Source organism: Narcine bancroftii, chromosome 5, assembly GCF_036971445.1.
Source record: "Narcine bancroftii isolate sNarBan1 chromosome 5, sNarBan1.hap1, whole genome shotgun sequence".
NCBI lineage: Eukaryota > Metazoa > Chordata > Chondrichthyes > Torpediniformes > Narcinidae > Narcine > Narcine bancroftii.
Genome location: NC_091473.1, coordinates 220,074,889 through 220,097,937, shown reverse-complemented (window position 1 = coordinate 220,097,937; position 23,049 = coordinate 220,074,889). Strand labels below are relative to the sequence as shown.

General features: G+C 40.7%; 1 long non-coding RNA gene across 1 annotated transcript in view; it reads right to left on the bottom strand.

Moving 5' to 3' along the window:
• LOC138764885 (uncharacterized) overlaps window positions 1-23,049 on the bottom strand; it is a 162,214-nt gene that overhangs the window by 3,400 nt on the left and 135,765 nt on the right. The window contains exon 5 of the long non-coding RNA XR_011358338.1: window positions 2,505-2,678. This is a non-coding gene — a long non-coding RNA (uncharacterized lncRNA). The remainder of the gene's footprint in view (window positions 1-2,504; window positions 2,679-23,049) is intronic.

Genomic DNA, 23,049 nt, shown 5'->3' with positions numbered 1-23,049 from the left:
CATAAGATGGGATAAACTGCCTACTATAACCTGACAAACCCAAAAACGAAAGCATTTCCTTAACTGTCTTTGGTTTTGGGTGATGTAGTAGGGCTGTTCGATGTGCAGGGGAAATCCCTGTGCCTTTCGCTGAGACCATTCTACCTAAAAAAGGTGACCACCTGTCTGCAGCATTGCAGCTTTGAGCGAGAGACTTTAAAGCCTGCCTTGAACAGCTGCACTAGCAGGAGACAGGTGGCCTCCAAACAGGAAGTATGATCAGGTGCTGCTAATAGGATGTCATCCACATACTGGATCAGAACTACCCCACCTGGCAGTGCTAGCCCCCCCAGCTGTTCTTTCAACACCTGATTGAAAATCCCTGGAGATAAGATAAAGCCCTGCGGAAGCCTAGTATACCGCAACTTTCTACCTTTATATGTGAACAAAAATACATCTCTTAATGGTTCTGCCAGCGGCAAGCAAAAGAAAGCATTCGCTAAATCTATGCAAGAGAACCACTTGTGGTTAGGGGTTAAAGCAGTCATGGCAGTATATGGGTTTGGTACTGAAACTGTGGGTGTTCGCACAATACCATTGATGCGCCTTAAGTCATGGGCCATCTGATATTTGCCCATGTCTTGTTTAGGAACAGGTAAGATGGGTGTATTCCAACTAGAACACAAATGTTCCAACACCCCTGAATACATAAGGCCATCAATGGTATCTGCCAAACCTTCCTCAGCTTCAGGTTTGTGGGGATACTGCATCTGCCAAATTGGGGTGTAATCCGACAGTTCGAAGTAGTGATTCCTGCGATCATTTCTACCTGCTGTATCTCCCACAGCCCAAGCTGTTTCCCCAATAATGCTCTCCAATTCCGTATGGCTATCTTATGTCCCATCGTATATTGGCAGAACTTTCCCATCCACGCTCCACCTCCCTCAGTCGGAGGTGGCATTTTGTCCAAACTACAATTCATGTCAGTGAATGAAAAGGGTTGGTACCTTTCCCCAATTTGCGGACCCTTATAAATTAGTGGCATCTGTCTATACCTTTCTGGAAGCCGTACTTCCTCCCTGTCCCGCAACGCATATCCCAAAGGGGAGCGAGGTTTCTTCTGACCCTGTCTTCTGTGCGTGATCATGCTTCCCCTGATCGTGACTGGCTGTTCCTCCTCTTCACTCTCAACACTCACACTAGCTATTTCATTTTCCTCGTTCTGCCCTCTCTCCCGCTCCCATCTGACACTCGCTGGGTCATTTCCCTTCCTATTCTCCTCTTCTTGTCCCAGCTCTCTCTCATCTGTTTTTCCCAAGCACCTACTATTTTCCCTTACTGCACATATATCGTTCTGTATTTCGTGCACCCATTCCTTTGTTTCCTCCACTCTCTCCTGCGCAACTCTCTTAAGTCTGTCCTTCGCCTCATGTAGTTCTGGACCTGTTAACTCAGTGACATTCACTATTCCCTCACTTATCTGCATCGTTGGCATCTGGGGAATAGGATAAGGTGGTGGCAATGTCTCTGGGAACTTTGGATATAGCGGGGCTGACGGCTTAACCTCCCCCGTTTTCTCCTTTACGATAGGGGGGACCCTTTTTAATATCATGTTGAAGGTTCGCTTCCACAGCCATGCAAGCCAATGTCATGTTGTGCAAATCTGCCCTTCTCTGTTCCTTCACTTCTTTCTGCTGTTTAAGCCTTCTATTCCATATAGATCCTTGTCCCTTTGCCTCATGTTCCCGTACCTCCTTTGCTGCTTCCCTCTCGGCTTCTCCTAAGTACATTACCCGCCGGATTTTTTCAAACCCTCGTGGTACCTTCACCTGACTCTGCAGCTCTTTCCATATCTGTTCGTACCGTGCCATAGCCTGTACCTCCTCTCCCTTCGGTAATCCTCCCAGTAATTGATTCCTTGTTTTTTCCCACTGTCAGTTTACAGATGCGGGAACCCATCTGTCTTCCCCGAACTCTTGCCCTACATCCCTAATTACTCCTTCCATCTTATGTTCTGATTTTTAACCCTTTAGATTTCGTAATTCACTGGGTCTCTCCCCTGGTAGGGGCAACTTCGACCTTTCGCACGTTATTATAAACACCAGCGGTACACTGTACACAATCCTTAAACAAATACTTATTAGAAACTATTATGATACACTATACGATTCTTAACCAAATACTTATTATACACTTTAGAAACAAATAACTATAACACAATACACCTTATTCTATTTGGCCAAGTGTCTAAACCTATATCTTGAGATTGCTATGAGGGGACTCTAATCCCATTGTACTAGGGGGACTCTAAACCCCTTTTTCTTGCAGGGGACTCTAACCCCCGCTTCTTACTGGGGACTCTAACCCCAGTTCCTTACGGGGGACTCTAACCCCCGTTTCTTGCAGGGGACTCTAACCCCTGAAGCTTTATTCTTTGGCTTTAACTAGGACTTTTGCAGAGTAGTGACAACACACAATTTTATCGTTGCCAATGCCAAACTTCGTTTAAACACGCGTCTGCTTACCTCCTTTTGTTGAATGGCCACTTGATGTTATCACCACACCACAATCGACCGGTGTTTCGTATCTTTTTCTTCCGTCACTTCTCCATCTTCATCACGTCGGGGTCACCAAATTGTCAGACTCTGGCTTTACCTTACTCTTAATTTAGTCTATGTGTGGTCTGAGTCCAGCGTGTTCTTTGAATGAAGTGATAGGAGAAGGTATTCGGTTCAACAGTCAATTTATTACACAGCACAAGAATAAAACTTAACAGAGCTCTGGGTCAGTCGTTAGTTCATAGGTCACCTGCACAGTGAGCTATTCCCCAAGACTGACCCCTATTGTCCAGTTGGCTCAGTTTATATAGATCAACCTTATCATCCAGAAAAAAAGTTGTCTTCCTTTGCTAGAACTTTTTGCATAAGGGTTATCACAAGTCATCTCCTGTTTTGAGATATCTGGGGTGTAGCACTCCCATCTTAATCCTCCAGGCCAGACTATCCTGTTGTTTTGATCAGAAATTAATTCATCCCCAGATATTTCTAATCACCATTCTGATTCTGTAGCTGTCTGGCCAATTTCTGCTGTTCTCTTTAACACCTCCTCATGCCTTAATCTTCCTCCTAGACTGGTTTTCCATTCCCTTTGTTTCTTGCAGGACATTCTTTCTGGTCTGGTCTGGCCTGTGTCTCCTGTGCTACTCACCACCTCCTTCAGTTTGAGCATTCCTCCTAAATCGTTTTATGCATTTCCTCTCCCTGTATTTGGGAGCAGACAATTTTGCTCAGCCAACTTTGCTCCATGCTGTGATTGCCACTTAATCACATTCCTCTTTTTCCCTGAACCATGCAGTAAATATAAAATTATTAATTAATCATTCCTTTCATAATGTTTTAACCCCTAGATTCCAACATAATACATGTAAATATTAGAATTTTAAATCGTTAAATGCTTTTAGAAAATTCAGGCTTTATTCTCCTTTTGTTCTGGTCAGTATTGCAGTATCTCGAGTAGCATATTATTATTTTACAAATATCGCTGGACGTACTCAGCAAGCCAGATAGGATCCAGCAGAGTTGTAGGGCCATACAACACTGAACCAGTCCTTGCAGCCTCCCTGTTTGTTTCGGGCAGGAAGAGTATTTACTACCCAAACGCATTTCCAGTATTCAACATGTGGCATATTGTGCCATCAAGTGCTCATTTGAATGTTCGACGGAACACCAATCGATGAGGTAGCGCATTCAAATTTTAAACCACCCCTTCATATTGAGGCATACCTATTAATTTTCGCGACTGATGTCGCTCCATTCGCTGAGTTCCTCCAGCAAAGAAATTTTCTTTTGTTTCTGATTAGAGCATACGGAGTATGGTGTCAATCTAATTCTCATCTCTCCGAAGGATTCTACACGCAAGGCGTAGAGTTCCTCACGAGCTTCTAAATCTATCCCCCACGTAATTTTGTGCAATAATGTTAGGGCCCCCTCCGACTTCTATACCGCAAGCAAAACAGTCGTATCTTTTCATTTACTTCTCATATACATTGGCAACATCACGGTGAATCTTTTCCATGCGGTGTACAGGGTAATTACGCAGTCTCGCTGCATGGTCACCAGAACTGTACACTTTAGATCAATTATAGCCTCACTGTTAACTTACTCAATTGTACAATAACCTCCTTGCTCTGATATACTTTACTTGGCTAGTGAGCGCAAATATCTAATCTACTTTCCGAACACCAAATCGACTTGTGCTCATTTCCTTAGGAATAAAAATGCTTTGGTTTCTCTCTGTTTGTCAGAGTTCAACTATGAAGATTCAGCGTCATTGTCAAAACGCATCATCTCTCAATTGCAATTGAATTCATTCTGTTATTGCTTTGTACATCCTGCTAACCCAGCAATGGCATTGTGTAAGAGAAAACTACTCGAGGAACAAAAACCCTAGACCATTGTCATTGCATTATAATCACTGTGAATTTTAGATCTAACTTGCTAGGTTGTCTCATATCTTATGGATTCTGATATATTGGAACATTCTCCCAAGTGAGTCATTCTCAGCAGCCAATTGAAGTCAATTCTGATTTTTCAGATAGGATCTCCCCTCAATAAAGTCTCTTTAATTGCCTCTAAAAGTGCAGAATTTGCTCCGTCCTTCTGATATTTTCAAATCAAGTTTATTGTCATCTGATTGTACAAGTACAACCCGACGAAAGAGCGTTCACTGGTCCTTGGTGCAAAGCATGCAGAAACACAACCAGACATAACATACTTGCATAGAAACAATACATATTCATGACAAGTAATTCAACTGTACAAATACACAAATAGATATTATTTTATGCATGTGAGAGTCTCGGATGGTTAGTGTGAGCAGTTCCTTTTGTGGTTCAGCCTTCTCACTGGCTGTGGGAGGAAGCTATTCCTCACCCTTGTGCTGCTGCTCTAATACTCCTGTACATCCTTCAAATGAGAGCAACTGAAAGATGCTGCTTGCAGGGGAAAAGGGATCCTCAATGATTTTGCGTGTCCACTTCAGACAATAATCACATCGATTGCGGTAGGGGTGGGGATGGGGGGTTGGGTAGGGGGTAGGATGTAGACCCCATTGATCCTCTCTGCCGCTCTTATGGTCCTGTGAACTGTCTTCTGATCCATTTCTCTGCAGCAACCGTACCTCACCGTGATGCAGACTGCCAGGACGCTCTCTATAGAGCTCCTATGGAAGGTTGACATAATGCCTGTAGTTTATTTACTTTTCCTGATAACTTAAATCTATTGCAAAACCGGACCGAAAAGCCCCTTAATTTTGTTTAATAAGAAGAACAATCACAGGCCTTTAATTAATTTATTTTTCTCATGTTCAACAGCGTTTTGTTTAACATCTTCACATTATGAATATCCTCTCGCTCTTTCTGAAATCATGGAGTTTTAAATCTGTTGCCATAGTTTAGTAGTGGCTTATCGCTTAGTTCATAACCTATCCATGTATGCCAAACGTCCAAAAGGTTTGTTAACTCCCTTCTTACTTTGCATTGCCCGCTTCATACAACGACCTGCGATTTAATTTACCAGTATGTCATGGTGTTTTCCTCGTATCCTCCTGTCCATTTTGTCATAATAGCACAATTCATACTTCTACCCATTAAATTCCTCATGTGTCTTGCTTGCCATTGGGCTTGCCAACTATATTACTTCTGTCGATAATTACTGAGTTGTTAATGTGTGGCAATGTTTCAAATACAAGAAAGCCCGGAATTCTAGAAAAAATGCATATTTGGAAATACTGGGACAGAAGCACATATCTTCATTATACGAAAATATGTTCTGCAGATACTAGAATGTAGAAATAATAAATGTTCCCCTTTTTAACGATATGTCCTGCTTTATTTGTGCACAGTATGAATTTAACTCAGATCACGGACAGCTGCAAGATCTCCAGCGGTCAGACCACAATGCTTTCCACTGGCAGACTGCCAGCTACAAATGTTCTCAGTATAGCATCATGTAACAGATCAGATACCTTGATGGTTTACTCTCAAGCGGGTACCTTGATGGTTTATTCTCATAGCAGCATGTTGAATTGAACATGTCAGAAACTAAATTTGTACAGAGTCAAAATTGACTGTCGGGTATCACAAACATTTACATCGTTCCAGAAACAACTACTTTATAATCGTTGTTATTGTACATCATTGATTAAATATTGCAATTTATTAAACAGTCCTTCTGCAATTTGACATTGGGATGCGAAAACATTGCTATTCGTCTACTGTCTTGCACCTTATTAAGGTTTTGAAAAGACGATCTACAACATTGACAGCCTCATTTCCCTCCCTATGTCTACTGGTTCTCTCGCATCAACGGCGAAATCATGGATCACCGAAAAGATGACCATTTCTTACACACGTGCAGACTGATAACTGTTCTACTTTTTGTGATACAAACGTTGAGCGGAGAGGAGTTGAATCAACATGTTTGTTTTGGCGCACATAATTAACGACAGCCTCAGTGGATCTGAATATGTCACAAGGGATTCACTTCCTCTATTAATGTGGTATTTATTTTGCAGTTGCCGTTAGTTGAAAGTGAGGGTACCAGCTCCCGCTTTGCCAGTCTCTAGAAGGATTTACATCTGAAAACAGAAGTGCAGAAATGTTCACTGATATGGATATAGGAACCGTGGATCAGAATGATCCAACCACGAGGAAGAATATTTTCTGGGCGTTCGAAGTGTTTTTGAGACGGGATGAACGCCCATTGCCTTGGCGAATATATTATCTGGTCCGAGGAATTCAAGTTATCTACTATCCCATCTTGGCTATGACTGCTCTTCCTGGTAAGCTTTTCTGCGCACGATATTGATCCAAAACGATTCTCATTTCATTCTTTCCAACTTTTGTTGATTCTGCTTTCTTGAATCCCTGTGTATTAACTTGCCAAATTACAGCTAACAGCAATATTGTTTCTAATTTACGATCACATACTAGCAGTGCTTTGTGTTCCTGGTACGTGATACAACCATTCATTAATCCATCCTTCCAAAAGTAGAACTTTTATTGTTGCGCCACAAACAACATTCAAGAAGGAATGAATTAGTTGGCAACCTCGCATTTCCATTTGCCTCAATAATTTCACGTCGAATTAGATAAAATAGGGGAAAAGACACCTGAACACATATTATATAACTGGGATGAAAAATTGGTACAACATAGAAGTTCTCCAGTATTACATCATCTACTCAATATTTGGAAGAAGATTCATGTAGAAAGAAATAAAACAAATTATCAATTACCAAAACTAATTTTGACGCAAAACAAGTTACTCCCTTTTACAATAGATAACCTTTCCTTTAGAGAATGGGAGAAAAAAGGGATTAAAAGAATAGAAAATTGTTTTTCAGGAAATAGATTATTATCCTTTGAACAAATGAAAGATAAATTCAATATAACTCAAGATACAGCACTGGCATATTACCAATTGAGATCCTACTTGAAGGAAAAATTAGGAAGCAGTTTGAGTTTGCCAGAGGGAAGTAACTTTGAATATGTGATTACAGATACAATGATAATCAAAAGATTTATAACAAATATGTATATAAAACTGCAAGAAAAGGAGAATGAGGAAACAAATGGTAAAACTAAACAAAAATGGGAACAGGATTTAAATATAAAGATAAAAAAGGAAACATGGGAGAAGTTATGCTCTGGAACGATGAGAAATACAATAAATACGAGGTTACGTATGATACAATATAATTGGATACACAGGCTATACATTACACCTCAAAAGTTAAATAAATGGGACCCAACAGTATCTGATAGATGTTTTCGATGTAAAAAAGAAATGGGAACAACAATTCATGCAATCTGGACATGTGAGAGAGTAGAAAAATTTTGGGATGATCTCAATCAGATATTAAATAAAATAACAGAAAACAATATACCAAAGAATCCAGAGATCTTTCTCCTAAGTAACATAAAAAACAAAGAATTTGGAATTGATTTGGAGGATGCACAAAAAAAAGATTTGTTAAGATAGCTCTAGCCGTAGCAAAAAAATGTATTATGTCAACCTGGAAATTGGAAGATAATTTGAAAATACAACAATGGTATATAGAAATGAATAAATGTATTCCATTAGAAAAAATAACATATAGTTTAAGAAATAATATTGAAATATTCGAACAAATATGGGAGCCTTATATTAAACACAATAGCGAAAACCTACCGGGGACAATCACTACCTAAGTTAACGGAAGGAAAAGGAAATGAAAAGAATGGACTCAGTGGAATTTTTGGTGTATTTTTATTGAATGACAACATTGTCTGACTGGTTTAATGTTTCCTAGATTTTATACCTTAAATGGACGGGAGGGGGGAGGTGGGGAGGGTGGGAGGGGAGGAGGGAGGTGGGGGGGAGAAAATTACATTGTATATGTGTGAAAAGGAAAAAATGTGTATCATGGTTAATGTGATTTATGGGGTGAAAAATAAAAAATTATAAAAAAAATAATAATTTCACGTCGGCAATTAAATTATCTTCAACAATAAAAATATATTCGTCCCTACCCGAGAGGGCCTGATACTGGACGACATGTTGGGAAACGTAGCAGGGAAAGTACCTGAAATGTCCATCGGAGATCACTTCGTGACTGTCAGAAATAAAACTTCTCACACATGAGTCTCTTTAAAACTGATGACACGACAAGCTTTATTTACAAGTCTGCAGAGTTGGACTCAACTGGTTTCTCACCAGTTAAGCCCCGATACATACAGTGCATTGATTTTTATACCTTTATTATTTGCCCTTCCCCTTCTTATTAATACTGTTTTAATTGGTTAGTATTACAAAAACATTCTAAGTATAACTGCATTATTAATTATCACGTTCGTTACGTACGCTGTGAACTCTACATTCACTGAATTCTGTTTCTCACACTTCTTATCAATCCTTTGTCTCCTGCATGTCTCTCACTATGACCATGAAAAGATAGGTTTAAAAAAACATATTCAGCAGCTCCTTCTGTCCTTGACTGCTAGTAAACTCTCTGTCCATTCTGGCTTCCCTGTTTATGATTAATCATCACATTTTAACTTAAGTCTTTTTAACCTAAATTCTCTATATCACAATCCACCCCTTTCTCTCTTTAAATTGTGTTGAATATATGTATAGATATGAATGGGGATTCTAAGCTAGGGAAGAGAAATGTTTTATGATACATTAATCTCACGCTGAAATAAAAGTCTTACAGGGTCTCCCATCCCCCCTGGTTGCATAGCTTGTTCGACCATGGAAATCACCAGGCTGCGTAGACAGGGAATAATACAGGGCAAAATAAGTAGGAGGAATAAAATACCTCCGATGACCCACAAGAAGGTACGCCACCAGGTTCCTCCAAACCATTTGTCCATCCAATTAAATTGTGGGAAAGGATGCCAGGTTTGAACCGGTACATGGGACAATGTACGAATATTATCAGCGATTTTACGAACGGCTTTTCCATTATCATCAATCTGTAAGCAGCAGTTAGTCAAATTAAGTTTGCCACATACACCTCCTTCCGTGGCTAGGAGATAGTCTAGGGCTAGACGGTTCTGATATATAGCAGAGCGCATTTGACCTTGCTGGGATGCAAGTAATTGCAGGGCTATAGCTGTTTGATTTGTAACAATTTCAAGCACTGCTTGTAAGCGAATTATGCGATTTAACATATATATAGGAGTACGATAACCCCAAGATCCATCTTGAGCCCATGTAGCGGGACCATAATATTGAATTATACACTCTGGAGGCCAATCATCTCTCCATTCTCCCAAATGTACCGTGGTAGAGCGGGGTTCACGATGTAATGTATCAAAGACCTTCACGCCTAATTTATGACCGTGATCGTGGGGTAGAAGGAAAAATTCTGGGCGGATTATTCCTAGGAAACAAGTTCCACTCCACTGTGAGGGAAGACGAGTATAAGCTTTATTACCACATACCCAGAATAATCCATTTGGGGATACTCCATACTCCCTTTCCCAAACTCTTTTAAGAACAGGATTTGATTGGTATGGTCCTGTGATGGTGGAAGTGGTACAATTCCAAAACTGAATACTGTTATTAGATAGGGGTAGGCAATTAGTTTTAAAAACAGTGGATAAGAACCAAGTCTGAGGTTTAGGAAACCAAGTGAAAACACCAGGTGAAATGCGAATCCATACAGCCTTGCAGGGACTTTCTCCTACTGGGTATTTGCCGGCTCGTGAGAGACAATAAAAACCAGAGGGGACGTTAGAGAGAGACCAGGTTTCTCTTGATCTCGTTCGGTTAGTTGTCCAAATGCGGGAAATCATGGTCAATGAATTGAGAGGTTCTCCCCACCAAGGCCATTGTTCTGACATCCGTGGACCCCCGCAGACCCAACAATTAGTTACATTAAAAGTTCCTGCAATTTTAGTTGCCAGATCTACAAAAAGGTTATCTCCCCCAATTGCATTACCGAAACTTACATGGTTATTTGGATAGACTCGAACTAAGTCCGGCTGTCTTAAAGGGACAGGTAATTTCAAGTGTGGAGTGTAACTTTTCATTGGAACAGTACGTTGGTGTATGCAAAACCAGAGTCCATCAGGGCATGGTGGGCTTGAGTCACCTTTCCAACCGTTAAGAGGGAAAGGAGTGGTATTAGGAATCTGTATATAATGACCTATATTATTTCCTTCTTTTTCCACACAAGGGGTATATGGATGTTGGGTGGTATTTTCTGCCCAACATTTCTCAGGAACTGAGGTATGGGAAATGAAATTACCTTCCTTTCTTCCCAAATGTGGTCCTGAAACAGGACCACTGTATCTCTGCATTTCTTACATTTCACACCTGATAAAGACATAGGCAAACTAAGAAAAATCAAAGAACATAACAATAACATTGTGAATTAAGTCTTTTTGCGAAATCGTAAGGTAAGAGGTTTTTCTCCAGGAATACAAGTCCAATCTGAGTTCGTATCAGGGTCCTGTGGCGCCTCTACAGGTCCCTTAAATCTGGATGCGTGTGTCCACCCCTTCTCTCTTGTTCGTGCTGCAGCTTCTGTAGTTAAGAGAACTTGGTATGGACCTTCCCACTGGGGCTGGAGTTTTTCAGTCTTCCAGGTCTTGATAAGAATCCAGTCTCCCGGTTCCACTTTGTGTAAAGAAAAGTCTAGAGGCGGTGTTTGTGCCAATAGTCCTCTCTTTCGTAAATCTGTAAGAGAGCGTGACAGTGCCTGTAAATAGTTCCTAACAAATATATCCCCTTCCCCCAAGGTGGGACACCCCTCAACTGTACTCCAGAAGGGAAGCCCAAACATCATTTCATAAGGGGACAGCCCTACATCTTTTCGTGGGGCAGTACGAATTCTCAATAAGGCTAGGGGCAGACACTTTATCCAAGGCATTTTAGTTTCCACCATTAACTTTGTCAATTGGATTTTTAGTGTTCCATTCATACGTTCGACCTTCCCTGAGCTTTGTGGATGCCAAGGGGTATGTAATTTCCAAGAGACCTGTAATGCATCACAAATCAATTGCTGGATTTTTGAAGAAAAATGTGGACCCCTGTCTGAGTCTATAGAATCCATTATACCATATCTGGGGATTATCTGCTCTAGGAGGAGGCGAGCTACTGTAGAGGCTGTAGTATTTATTGTTGGGAAGGCTTCTACCCATCGGGTAAAGTGATCTATTATCACCAACAGATATTTCCATCTTTGAACTTGAGGTAACTCTGTGAAGTCGATCTGGATACGTTGAAAAGGGCGTATGGCTAATGGTTGACCTCCCATGGTCCCTGTCCTCATTATCTTCTTATTAATTTTTGTGCATAGGTAACAATTTTGCACCTCTTGTTGGGCCAAGGTGTAGATTCCTTTACACACATATTCTCGAAGCACTGTGTCACATAAGGCTTGGGTGCCCCAGTGGCTCTGTTGATGCAGGTGTTTTAAAATGTTGCGAGTTATTTCTTTATTTAGAACAGTTCTTCCATCTGGTGTTTTCCATGTTCCATCAGGTAATTGGCTTGCGCCCAGCTGATCCATGTTCTTTTCTTCCTTAGCAGTGAAAATGGGAGCTGTCTTTATGCCTTGCCTTATTGGGATTAAAGTCAGCAAACGGACTTCTTGTTGCATGGCTGCTCTTTTGGCTTCTTCATCAGCCAGTCTGTTTCCAATTGCTGTCGGGTTATCTCCCCTTTGATGGCTTGGTATGTAGACCACTGCTATTTCTTGGGGTAATGTTAAGGCTTCTAGAGTCAGAGTAATCATCTGTTCGTGTGCCAATTCCTTTCCTCTTGATGTAATTAGACCACGCTCCTTCCAGATCTTACCAAAGGTATGCACTACTCCGTATGCGTATTTGGAATCTGTGTAAATCGTTCCAATTTTCTTTGCCAGTATTTTGAGGGCTCTCTGCAAGGCATATAGTTCACAGGATTGTGCTGACCAGCTTCCGGGTAGTCTCGTGGATTCTACTACTTTCCAAGTATTTCCTTCTATTATAGCATACCCATTTCTTCTCATTCCGTCAACACATCTGGCGGAGCCGTCAATGTAGAATTCATATCCTTCTCCCAGCGGAGTATCGCAAAGGTCTTCTCGGGTCTTGGTCTGAAGATCTGTCAACTCGACACAGTCATGCTCCACCTCTTTCTCTGTTTCACTGCCGTATAAAAACTGAGCTGGGTTGCAGCTATTAATTTTTGCAAACTGTAAATCTTCTCCAACCATTAAAATGGTTTCATACTTTAATATACGAGAATCAGTCAGCCATCGATGGGCAGTTTGTGTTAATAAAACACTCACAGAATGGGAGGTGTACACAGTCATCTTTCCTCCAAAAGTAAGTTTACGTGCTTCCTCTACCAACAGAGCAGCAGCCGCTACTCCCTGGATACACGTCGGCCATCCGCGAGACACTGGGTCCATCATTTTGGAAAGGAAAGCTACTGGGTGTCGCTGACCGCCTTTTTCCTGTGTTAAAACTCCCACAGCTGTTCCTTGGTTATGAGTGACAAATAGCTAGAAGGGCTGTTTTAAAGAGGGCAGAGTGAGCACTGGGGCTCGTGTTAGGCGATGTTTCAAGTCCTCGAACCATCCCTCCTCCTCCTGGCTCCATTTCAATGGATAGTCATTTTCATTTGTCAGTTTATCATACATAAACTTCACCAAAGCTGAGTAGTCCTCTATCCATAACCTACAGTATCCTAAGAGTCCCAGGAATTGTCTTATTTCCTTCTTATTACGGGGTAAAGGCATTCTAGTGATTCCCGCAATTCGTTCAGGGGTAATCCGTTTCTGTCCTTTACTTATCTGGTGTCCCAGATATATCACAGTTTTCTCAACAAACTGTAACTTGTTTCTGGACACTCGTAGACCCTTTTTCCCCAGATAATTCAAGAGTCTAATGGTCTCTCTCCTCATTTCTTGTTCCTTGGGTCCTGATAATAGTAAATCATCCACATACTGCATTAGTTGGGAATCATCAGATTGTGGATAGTCCATCAGGATTTGTTCTAGCATTTGTCCAAACAGGTTTGGAGATTCAGTGAACCCTTGGGGCAATACAGTCCACCGAAACTGTCTCCGTCTACCTGTCCATGGATTTTCCCATTCAAACGCGAACATATCTCTACTTTCCTCTTCTAACGGACAAGTCCAGAAGGCATCCTTTAAGTCGATAACACTAAACCACTCATGGTCTGGGGGAATCCGACTCATAATAGTATAGGGATTAGGCACCACTGGGTGGCGGGTCTGAACAATAGCATTCAAACTTCTTAGATCCTGAACTAGGCGATAGGATCCATCTGACTTTTTTACTGGGAGTATAGGGGTGTTATAAGGTGACATGCATTCTTCTAATAGTCCGTCTCGTATTAAAGTCTCAATTACCGGCTGTAGCCCTTTTCTCCCTTCCAAAGAAATAGGATACTGACGTTTCCTTACCGGCTGATGACCTGGTATTAATGTGACATGTAAAGGTGGGATGTCCAGACCTCCTCGATTTCCCTCCTTATACCAGACTCTCTCGTCAATCTGCCGTTCATCCTCTTCCTTTAAAGCGCAGAGGTGGACTCGCACTTCTCCGTCCACAGGGAGGGCACCCAAACCTAGGAGAGCCTGTAAGTCCCTTCCTAGGAGGTTAAATCCAGCCGAAGGTAATAACAAGAGGTCTTGTACCCCTTCTCTTTCTTCCAGTTTTACTGTTACTTGGGGAATTATTGATACCATTCTGGGAGCCCCTTCTATCCCAGAAATTGTCAAATTACTTTTTATAGGCTCAGTTCCGATTGGCACAGTTATTACACTACTTCGTTCCGCTCCTGTGTCCACCATAAACACCACCTCTTCTCCCTTGGGACCAATTTTTAGTTTTACCAGGGGTTCCCTCTTATATTTGGTCCCTAACATTTGGAACCCCTGACACCCCTAATCTTCTTCCATAAGTTCGAGGGCACGCAATTCCCTCTTGTATCGGGGGCATTCCCTCTTAAAGTGTCCTTCCTCATTGCAGTAATAGCATTTAACGAACCTCCGGGGTCTTCCCTCTCTTGGATATTTTGGATTGTTTAGAGGAAGATTTTGTTTTCTTTCCCCTCTGGATTCAGCATTCATCTGTCGGATAGTCTGTACCATAACCTTTGTCGCCTTCTTTTGATCTTCTTCTTCTCTCTGCACATATACTTTTTGTGCCTTTTTTAACAGTTCACTTAGGGGTTTTTCACTCCAGTCCTCCTCCTTTTCTAGTTTCTTTCTAATGTCTTGCCATGATTTGGAAACAAATTCAATTCGAATAAGCTGTTCACCCATTGGTGTACTAGGGTCCACACCAGCATACTGTTGGACATTCTTTCTCACCCTCTCCAAAAAATCAGTAGGGGACTCGTCTTTCCCCTGGTGGTTCCCAAATGCCTTGGTAAAATTGTGACCCTTTGGCACAGCCTCCCGTATCCGTTTAATTGTCCACTCTCTATATTGTCTCATACTTGCCAATCCCTCGGGTGTTCGTTTGTCCCACCTGGGTTCATTTAAGGGATATTTTTGTTCATGGGGTCTAGGGTCCCCAGGTTGTTCATATTCCCACATGAGGAGGGCAGCCCGTCGAATCATCTGCCTCTCCTGGGGTGAAAATAATGTTCCCATTATTGCCTGCATCTCTTCCCACGTATATGTGTTTGGTCCCAAGAATTGGTCAAGCTGTTCAGCCAGTCCTATAGGATCTTCCAATAACTTTTTCATTTCTTTCTTAAATCCCCGCACCTCTGTACTAGTTAGGGGAACATTCACATATCCCGTTCCCCCTCCCGGTCCTCCCATAGGAACTTCTCTCAGGGGATTTAGGTTTATTGAAAACTTTGATGGTCCTGGACCAGTCTGGGATCTTGTCCAGGGTCGGTTTACCGGTGGAAGTTTAGGGTCCGACTCCCTTAATTCATCCTTTTTATCCCGGCCCCCTTCGGGGCAATCAGATTCATCACCTTTCCCCTCCGGTAATAAGCTTTCCTCGGGCGCAGTAGGCACCGGGGGAATATAAGGAGGGGGAAGGTTGTCCAGAGGTTCCCATTTCTTTTCTCCTGCCACTCTCAATTTAAAACATTCTGTTAAGGATCCTGGCCAGGGAACCCAACAAAATGCATATGCTGACTCTTCTTGATTCACCTTTGGTCTCGAATTTACATATATGTTTAATGCTTGTCTAACCCAATCCTCATCAGATCCAAATTTCAGCCACCAGACCGAGGAACCTTTAATAGGTTGTTTTGACCAAAGGAGACAATATTGGACCATCTTTTTCTTGTTTTTGTCCCGATATCTTTTACTATCCCAATTTTCAAACATTCTCCCCAAAGGGCTGTCAAGGGGTACTCCCAGGAATTGTCCTGAATTTTCAGACGAGCCCTTAGATTTTGATCCTCCCATTTTCCCACCTAGATCTGTTTATCGTTGCTGAGGACCCTCTCGTTCTGGACCCTACTCCCTTCCTCTCAGACGCCTCGTCGGAGGTGCTGTCCCTCCTTCGGTTACCGCTGAGGTTTTCCTGGGGTTGACCCCTCTCTTCTCGGCACTTCGTCGGAGGTGCTGTCCCTCCTTCGGTTACCGCCGAGGTTTCCCTGGGGTCTATCCTAGAGTCCCGCGACAGGGTCCTCACACAACGACAAAAGATCTATACTTAATCTATTCTGTTAGGTTTTTATCCAAACAGGTGTATCCCGTTACACCTGTTACCCAATCCCCACACCACAATCGTAAGTCGTCACTTACCGGTGTCTTCCCGGGGATTGAACCGTCACCCTTCTCCTCTCCGTCTTGTCGTGTCACCCTGTCCGGATACCACTCGCTCAAGCCGCCCGAAGCGACGAGCAAGGGACTAGGAGCCGCTGAACTCAGCGGGGTGCACCGCCTCCGATGTCCCTCTTCTCGCCTCCCCTCACGGCCGGAGTGTAGATCCCGGACGAGCCCCCATTTGTCAGAAATAAAACTTCTCACACATGAGTCTCTTTAAAACTGATGACACGACAAGCTTTATTTACAAGTCTGCAGAGTTGGACTCAACTGGTTTCTCACCAGTTAAGCCCCGATACATACAGTGCATTGATTTTTATACCTTTATTATTTGCCCTTCCCCTTCTTATTAATACTGTTTTAATTGGTTAGTATTACAAAAACATTCTAAGTATAACTGCATTATTAATTATCACGTTCGTTACGTACGCTGTGAACTCTACATTCACTGAATTCTGTTTCTCACACTTCTTATCAATCCTTTGTCTCCTGCATGTCTCTCACTATGACCATGAAAAGATAGGTTTAAAAAAACATATTCAGCAGCTCCTTCTGTCCTTGACTGCTAGTAAACTCTCTGTCCGTTCTGGCTTCCCTGTTTATGATTAATCATCACATTTTAACTTAAGTCTTTTTAACCTAAATTCTCTATATCACAGTGACCAGTTACGGTAACCCCTTCAGTGTTGAAATTACTGGAAAAGACAGGATTGGCCCAAAGTTGAAAGTTCTAAACTAGTTATCAGGGCATCTGACAAGTGGAAGGCTTTCAAAGGAAGATCGGGGGTGTTTGGTAGATGGAAATGGTCAGCGTGATCCAGTGAGGGGAAACGACATGGCTGATAGGATTGTGAAACAGCCGATAACAAGATCTATGGAGACTCTGGTCAAGGAAAATATATCGATATAGAAGGGATCATGCGATCCGTTAAGGAGAGTAGAAAAATTAAGAATGCACTTAAAATGAGATCAGGAAGGCAAAAAGGGCCACAAGGTGGCTCTGCGATATCGTTTGAATGGGTTGGGGGGGGGGGCCTATAACATGCTACAAATATATTAACTTGGGAGAGAAATGGGGCGTTTAAACATCACCAATATTATTTAGCTATGGAACCTTAGGAGGTGCGGAAATGTATATAGTCTTTACCGGGTGAAAGCCATGACTATGAGGAAACTCGGGAAAGTAAATCCTGAAGAGAATCCACACAAGAGAAGAGATGCTGCAGATGCTCAATAGCATCAAGATATAGAAATCTCGAGGGCCTTATCAATTGCGTGCAAAGATATTTTGCAAAGCAAAGAAAGAAACAGCAAACATCTAGGCACATGTGAGCTGTCAAAGACTGGGAGGGTGTCAACGATATGCATTCAGGCGAACCTGAATACCCCTTATTGGGACAGCGTCAATTTATTGATGCCGAAGATTCCAGCATCGGCAAATATGCGTTTCTCGAACATTGTGCTGCTGTTCAATCGCATTAAATATGGCAGATCAGACTCAGATGGACATATGGTGTTTAGATTTTTACGAGGATATTCAGAAGCTATTTGCGTGAAATGAAATAATTTAGTATGCAATAAACGTCTGCAAATATCTTCAGGAAATTATGGAAAGCAAAGGGAACCCATTCAAAAGCGAACAATGACGATTATTTCAGTTTAGTTTTCACAGCGATTCATTTGGCTCCGGGAGTCAAATTATTGAAGCAATTCAGGATAGTCTCACTAAACTAAAGCATGATACTATAACTGGATTGTTCCAGCGGTGGTGCGGCACTCTTTATCGCGCTTCAAGATAAGAATTTACAGCTTATTTTCCCCTTTCGTGGCGCACGGTGCAATTTTCACGTGGTGTTCATTCTTATTCTCACAATTATATGCAAAACAAAGTGGAATAATAACAATTAGTGCGGGAAATCTGAAAAAAACAGGCCGAATGCACTGCAGCAAAAAAAAACCAGATCATAGAACAGTGGATGGAGATGCTAAGTTAATGATTAAAGTCCTTTGTCATTTATGACGTTGAAGCATGCGATGCGTCGCAGTCAGCACTGCGTGTACAAGTGTGTATGCTTGCGTGCTGTGACCATGCATTAGGCTTTTGTAATGCAGCATCTTTTGCATTGGTATCTTGTCCCATTCAATGGAACGGTGCAGAGCCACTTCATTGACCGAAATGGTCACCCAAGAAAGGTCTTGCACATCTGGAACAAATATGTTCGCTGGCAAAGGGTTTTGACCGAGTGCACAGAAAGGCAAAAGCTTGATCAAGAAAAATAACTCCTATTTTTTGCTGGAGAAGGTCAGGATGATACAGAGAGAGAGAGAGAGAGAGGAAGAGAGAGAGAGAGAGAGAGAGAGAGAGAGAGAGAGAGAGAGAGAGAGCTGTACATTGTAAGCCAAGAAACTTGTTAGAACTGAAACAGAAGCTCCAGAGTGGTGGATGGCTGGAAGGACTATCTGTCTGATATTTCTCCTTGAATAAATGAAACAGAAATGCACTTTGTGATAGCCTGAAAGAAAGATGGACATCCTTGATGGGACAAGTTTCATCAGCAAGGCACTGATGTGCCTAATGGTGGTATCTCAGTTGTGGAAATCCTGGAACTGCAAATCACTCTCTGCAAATTTTACAAGTACCTTCTGCGTGGTAAACATTTACTTTTCAAACACCAAAGCCTACGGAACTTGATACATGTTAAATTCTGTGCACAGTACAAGAATGGCCTGCAACCAGAGAACTTGGAAGAATGACATTTACATTTACACACACATCACATACACATGCGCATGGAATTAGAAGGGAGTTAAATTGGGTTTAGTTAAGTTAATAGAGTTAAGTAAAAGTTTGATTCTATTTTCATGTTTAAAGATAATTAAAAACAATATTTGGTTAGGTAACTATTTGTCTTGGTGATTGTATATTACTGCTGGGTTTTGGGGTCCTTTTAGGCTCATAACAAGGGACACTTGCATTCATTGCAATGTTCCACGAAAACGGTTCAACGCAATTTAGTTTAATTTACATGTTAAACGCTGAATCTATGATATTTGTACTTACCTAAATTATCCCGGTGTAATTGTCTCCATATATCATAGAAACAGAAAATATCAGCATAGAAATGGGCCCCCAATTTCTTCTAGTCTGTGCCGAACTATTATTTTGCCTGGTCCAACTGACCATATCCTTCCCATCAACATATCTCTGCAAAAGTGACACATTCACTGCTTCAGCTGGTTGCTGGTTCCCTGCTCCACCACTCACTTCTATGGTTTATATCGTCCTCTACTCCACTATCTGCCCTGGTGCTTTGGTTCCCAACCTCCCTACAAATGTTGTTTGAATACCCACTAGCATGTATTCCCACAAGGATATTTGTCCCACTCCAGATTCGATGCAAAATGGCTTTCAGGTACAGACCACTCATTTCTTGAAAGAGAGCTCAATAATTCAAAATCCTCCCTCCTGCACCATCTCATTAACCATATATTATGCTGCATTATCCTCCTATTTCTTACCTAATCGGTACGTTGCACAGGTAACAATACAGGGATCATAATCCTGGAGGTCCTGGCCTTCAACTGCACAGGTAACTCTTTGAACTCACTTAGTAGGAGCTCATCACTCTTCCTATCCACGCCGTTGGACCCTACATGTTCCACGAATTCTGGCTTTCACCCTAACTCTTTAGAAGATCTCCGGGACTCTGGTACTAAGAGGAAAATATCATCCGGTTTCGTGATCTCATCCACATCATCTCATCTCATCATTGTTCCCCTCATGAGTGAACTCCTTGTCACTGCATATGGCCTCGACTCCCTCTCTTTCTTATCCACAGGGTCACACTCTGTTCCAGAGGCCTTACCTTCGGTGTTTCTACCTGGTATGTGGTCATCTTCAAGTGTATCTAAAATGGTATACGTTTTATTGAGGGTTACGTCCACTGTCTGTTCCCTTATCCTTTCCCTTCTGTCTCCTGGGTGTGACTCCTTCCCTGTAATTTATGTTTAGCAGCTCATCAGCCTCCCGAACGTTCCGTATTTCATCCTACACAAGCTCTAATACCTTAATACAATTTTTTAACGAGCTGCAATTGGAAGCATGTCTTACCTATGACGTGGTCAGGGTAAATGCATTTTTGACCGGCTGAGCACCCGTAGTGTGGGCGCCCTAATCCAACACATGTGTAGCGACATTATTGGGAGACAAGTATCAAAGGACAAGGAAGTAAATTTTTGTCTTTCAATCTTTTTATTATTATTATAATTTACAAACACATACAGTTCAAAGAGATATAAAATATACATAGTAAGTAATGAATTAATACAGAGATATTAAACAATAATATTACAAAATTTTTGATCAGTTCAGGGTGTGAACTATCTCTAAAAAAAAAGATATAATTAATAACAATATATGAAAAAAGAGGAAAAAAGAACCCCAAAAAAGAAGAAAAAACAAATCTGAATTTAAAAAAAACTTTAAAAAAAACCTACAGATATAGCTAAACCACGCCGATCACTCCGATCTCATCTTACAGCCCAATTATCATACATAATCATAGAAAGAAAACAGAGCCAGATCAACTCACCACAAATGAAAATATTGAATAAATGGTCGCCAGGTTAACTCAAACTTAGAAGGGGATTCATAGACAGAGTTTCTAATTTTCTCTAAATTTATACATAATATAGTTTGGGTAAACCATTGGAAAACAGTGGGAGGATTTACCTCTTTCCAATTTAATAGTATAGATCTTCTAGCCATTAGTGTAAGAAAAGCAATCATACGATCCCCAGGAAGAGATAAATAAGTCAAATCTATCATAGGTAATCCGAAAATTGCAGTAATGGGATGTGGTTGTAAATCAATATTCAAAACAGTAGATATAATGGAAAAAATTCCCTTCCAATAATTCTGTAAAGAGGGACAGGACCAAAACATATGTGTAAGGGAAGCTATTTCCAATTGACATTTATCACATATAGGATCGATAAGAGAATAAAAGCGATGGAGTTTATCTTTAGACATATGAGCTCTATGAACAACTTTAAACTGTATTAGTGAATGTTTTGCACATAGAGAAGAAGAGTTTATTAGTCGCAGAATTTTATTCCAATTTTCATTAGAAATATGAAGGTTGAGTTCTCTTTCCCAATCATTTTTAAACTTTTCAAAAGTCCCAGAATTTATTTTTGTAATTATATTATATAATTTAGATATCACACCTTTTGGAGGGAATTTTGAATATAGTATATCCTCTAAAACAGTCGTAGTCTCCCGATTGGGAAAAGAGGGTAAAGTCGAAACTAAGAAACTCCTAATCTGCAAATATCGAAAGAAATGAGATCGAGGTAAATCATATTTCATGGATAATTGTTCAAATGACATGAAAGAGTTATCCAAGAATAAATCCGAAAAGCATGTTATACCTTTAACTTTCCAGAGTAAATAAGCTTGATCAATTAGAGAGGGATGAAAAAGGAAATTTAGTACAATAGGAGTTTCCAAGATAAAATGACTTAGGCCAAAAAATCTCCGGAATTGAAACCATATACGTAGTGTATGTTTAGCCATTGGATTATCAATTTGTTTATATAATTTATTAAGAGTAAAAGGGAGAGCAGCTCCCAAAATAGAGCTAATGGAAAAATTTTGTATCGGTTTAATTTCTAAATTTACCCAATGGGGATTTAGAGATAATTCTGAATAATTCAACCAATACCTTAAGTAACTAATATTAATTGCCCAGTAATAAATTCTAAAGTTGGGTAATGCCAACCCTCCCTGTAGTTTAGATTTCTGTAAATACTTTTTCCCCAATCTAGGATTCTTGTTTTGCCAGATATACGAGGACAGTTTAGAATCGACCTTATCAAAAAAAGATTTAGGAACAAAAATAGGTATAGCTTGGAATATATATAAAAATTTAGGTAAGATCATCATCTTAATAGCATTAATTCGGCCTATCATGGATAGGGATAATGGAGACCAATTGGTAAGTAAACTGCCGATCAGGTCCAATAGAGGGAAAAAATTAGTCCTAAACAAATCTTTATGTTTTTTAGTAATCTTAATCCCTAAATATATAAAATGGTCTCTAGCTATTTTAAAAGGTAAACTATCATAAATAGGGACCCATCCATTAAAAGGGAATAATTCACTTTTATTTAAATTCAGTTTATATCCCAAAAAATTACTAAATTGGGCTAATAAAGGTAAAACAGCAGGAATAGAATTTTCAGGATTGGAAATATATAACAATAAATCATCTGCATATACTGATAATTTATGAATATCCCTGCAATGAATAATACCAGTAATATTGGGTGCTTCTCTGATAGCAATTGCCAAAGGTTCTAAAGCTAAGTTAAATAATAAAGGGCTAAGGGGGCACCCTTGCCTGGTGCCCCGAAATAATCGAAAATATGGCGATCTTTGGGTATTAGTAAAAACCGAGGCAACTGGGGAATTATAAAGAAGTTTAATCCAAGATATAAATATTGGACTAAAATTAAATTTTTCAAGAACTGTAAATAAATAAGGCCATTCTACTCTATCAAAGGCCTTCTCAGCATCTAGTGAAATAACACATTCTGAAGACTTATGTGAAGGAGTGTAAATAATATTCATCAATCTTCTAATATTAAAGGAGGAATAACGATTTTTAATGAATCCAGTCTGGTCTTCAGAGATAATATATGGTAATATCTTCTCTAGCCTTGTCGCTAGAATTTTAGAGAAGATCTTAGAATCAACATTCA